This window comes from Acinonyx jubatus, chromosome X (assembly GCF_027475565.1).
Source record: "Acinonyx jubatus isolate Ajub_Pintada_27869175 chromosome X, VMU_Ajub_asm_v1.0, whole genome shotgun sequence".
NCBI lineage: Eukaryota > Metazoa > Chordata > Mammalia > Carnivora > Felidae > Acinonyx > Acinonyx jubatus.
In genome coordinates, this window is record NC_069389.1 from 79,473,598 (window position 1) to 79,477,578 (window position 3,981).

Below are 3,981 nucleotides of genomic sequence, written 5' to 3' on the forward strand. Positions count from 1 at the left end.
AACCCAGCAGAAGAAGAGAAATAATAAAGATCAGAGCAGAAATAAACAATATAGAATCTAAAAAAACTGTAGAGCAGATCAACGAAACCAAGAGTTGGTTTTTTGAAAAAATAAACAAAATTGAGAAACCTCTAGCCAGGCTTCTCAAAAAGAAAAGGGAGATGACCCAAATAGATAAAATCATGAGTGAGAATGGAATTATTAAAACCAATCCCTCAGAGATACAAACAATTATCAGGGAATACTATGAAAAATTATATGCCAACAAATTGGACAACCTGGAAGAAATGGACAAATTCCTAAACGCCCACATATTTCCAAAACTCAATCAGGAGGAAATAGAAAGCTTGAACAGACCCATAACCAGCGAAGGAATTGAATCGGTTATCAAAAATCTCCCAACAAATAAGAGTCCATGACCAGATGGCTTCCCAGGGGAGTTCTACCAGACGTTTAAAGCAGACATAATACCTATTCTTCTCAAGTCATTCTAAAAAATAGAAAGGGAAGGAAAACTTCCAGACTCATTCTATGAAGCCAGTATTACTTTGATTCCTAAACCAGACAGAGACCCAGTAAAAAAAGAGAACTACAGGCCAATATCCCTGATGAATATGGATGCAAAAATTCTCAATAAGATATTAGCAAATCTAATTCAACAGCATATAAAAGGAATGATTCACCATGACCAAGTGGGATTCATTCCTGGGATGCAGGGCTGGTTCAACATTCGCAAATCAATCAACGTGATACATCACATTAAAAAAAAAAAAAAGAGAAGAACCATATGATCCTGTCAATCGATGCAGAAAGGCCTTTAACAAAATCCAGCACCATTTCTTAATAAAAACCCTTGAGAAAGTCGGGATAGAAGGAACATACTTAAACATCATCAAAGCCATTTATGAAAAGCCCACAGCTAACATCATCTTCAATGGGGAAAAACTGAGTGCTTTTTCCCTGAGATCAGGAACACGACAGGGATATCCACTCTCACCGCTGTTGTTTAACATAGTGTTGGAAGTTCTAGCATCAGCCCTCAGACAACAAAAGGAAATCAAAGGCATCAAAATTGGCAAAGAGGAAGTCAAGCTTTCACTTTTGGCAGATGACATGATACTATACATGGAAAATCCGATAGACTCCACCAAATGTCTGCTAGAACTGATACATGAATTCAGCAAAGTTGCAGGATACAAAATCAATGTACAGAAATCAGTTGCATTCTTATACACTAATAATGAAGCAACAGAAAGACAAATAAAGAAACTGATCCCATTCACAATTGCACCAGGAAGCTTAAAATATGTAGGAATAAATCTAACCAAAGATATAAAAGATCTGTATGCTGAAAACTATAGAAAGCTTATGAAGGTAATTGAAGAAGATATAAAGAAATGGAAAGACATTCCCTGCTCATGGATTGGAAGAATAAATATTGTCAAAATGTCAATACTACCCAAAGCTATCTACACATTCAATGCAATCCCAATCAAAATTGCAGCAGCATTCTTCTCAAAACTAGAACAAGCCATCCTAAAATTCATATGGAACCACAAAAGGCCCCGAATAGCCAAAGTAATTCTGAAGAAGAAGACCAAAGCAGGAGGCATCACAATCCCAGACTTTAGCCTCTCCTACAAAGCTGTCATCATCAAGACAGCATGGTATTGGCACAAAAACAGACACATAGACCAATGGAGTAGAACAGAAACCCCAGAACTAGACCCACAAACGTATGGCCAACTCATCTTTGACAAAGCAGGAAAGAACATCCAATGGAAAAAAGACAGCCTCTTTAACAAATGGTGCTGGGAGAACTGGACAGCAACATGCAGGTTGAAACTAGATCACTTTCTCACACCATTTACAAAAATAAACTCAAAATGGATAAACGATCTGAATGTGAGACAGGAAACCATCAAAACCTTAGAGGAGAAAGCAGGAAAAGACCTCTCTGACCTCAGCCGTAGCAATCTCTTACTCGACACATCCCCAAAGGCAAGGGAATTAAAAGCAAAAATGAATTACTGGGACCTTATGAAGATAAAAAGCTTCTGCACAGCAAAGGAAACAACCAACAAAACTAAAAGGCAACCAACGGAATGGGAAAAGATATTTGCAAATGACATATCGGACAAAGGGCTAGTATCCAAAATCTATAAAGAGCTCACCAAACTCCACACCCGAAAAACAACCCAGTGAAGAAATGGGCAGAAAACATGAATAGACACTTCTCTAAAGAAGACATCCAGATGGCCAACAGGCACATGAAAAGATGCTCAACATCGCTCCTTATCAGGGAAATACAAATCAAAACCACACTCAGATATCACCTCACGCCAGTCAGAGTGGCCAAAATGAACAATTCAGGAGACTATAGATGCTGGAGAGGATGTGGAGAAACGGGAACGCTCTTGCACTGTTGGTGGGAATGCAAATTGGTGCAGCCACTCTGGAAAGCCGTGTGGAGGTTCCTCAGAAAATTAAAAATAGACCTACCCTATGACCCACCAATAGCACTGCTAGGAATTTACTTAAAGGATATAGGAGTACTGATGCATAGGGGCACTTGTACCCCGATGTTTATAGCAGCACTCTGAACAATAGCCAAATTATGGAAAGAGCCTAAATGTCCATCAAGTGATGAATGGATAAAGAAATTGTGGTTTATATACACAATGGAGTACTACAAGGCAATGAGAAAGAACGAAATATGGCACTTTGTAGCAACGTGGATGGAACTGGAGAGTGTGATGCTAAGTGAAATAAGCCATACAGAGAAAGACAGACACCATATGTTTTCACTCTTATGTGGATCCTGAGAAACTTAACAGAAACCCATGGGGGAGGGGAAGGAAAAAAAAAGAGGTTAGAGTAGGAGAGAGCCAAAGCATAAGAGACTTAAAAACTGAGAACAAACTGAGGGTTGATGGGGTGGGGTTGGTTTAGGAAGATGGGTGATGGGTATTGAGGAGGGCACCTTTTGGGATGAACACTGGGTGTTGTATGGAAACCAATTTGACAATAAATTTCATATATTGAAAAATAAATAAATAAATAAATGAATAAATATATTTATATATTTAAAAGTATACCATATATGTATATATGAATGCACATTTATAAATGTATATTTTATATGTATGTGATTATACACACACACATATACCCAATGGAATATTATTCAGCCATAAAAAGAATAAAAACTTGCCATCATCTGGGAAAAAATAGATGGACTGTGTAGGCATTATAGTAAGTGAAATAAGACAGAAAGAGAAAGACAAGTACCATATGATCACACTTATATATGGATCTAGAAAAAAATCTGAGCTTATACATATAGAGAACAAATTGGTGATTGCCAGAAGCCAGTGGTTGGGGGATGGGTAATATGGATGATGAGAATCAAAAGTGACAAATTTCCAGTTATAAAATAAGTCATGGGGATGAAATGTACAGCATAGTGACTATAGTTAATAATGCTGCATTGCATACTTGAAAGTTGTTAAGAGAATAGGTTTTAAAAGTTCTCAACAACAACAACAACCACAAAAACATTGTAACTATGTTTGGTGATGGATTTTACCTAGGCTTATTGTCATAATCATTTCACAATATATACAAATATTAAATCATTATGTTATACAGCTGAAACTAATATAATGTTATATGTCAATTATACTTCAAATAAAGAGAGAGAAAGGAAACGAAGGGAGAAAGTAAGGAAGGAGGGAGGGAGGGAAGAAAAAGGAAAGGAAATAAAACCAACATATTTATCTTTGTCAGATATTTTACTTCTTACTCAGAGTTTCTTTTTCCAGCTTACACATTTTTATTTTTTAATGAAATTTGTTGTCAAATTGGTTTCCATACAACACCCAGTGCTCATCCCAAAAGGTGCCCTCCTCAATACCCACCACCCACGCTCTCCTCCCTCCCACACCCCATCAACCCTCAGTTTGTTCTAGGTTTTTAAGA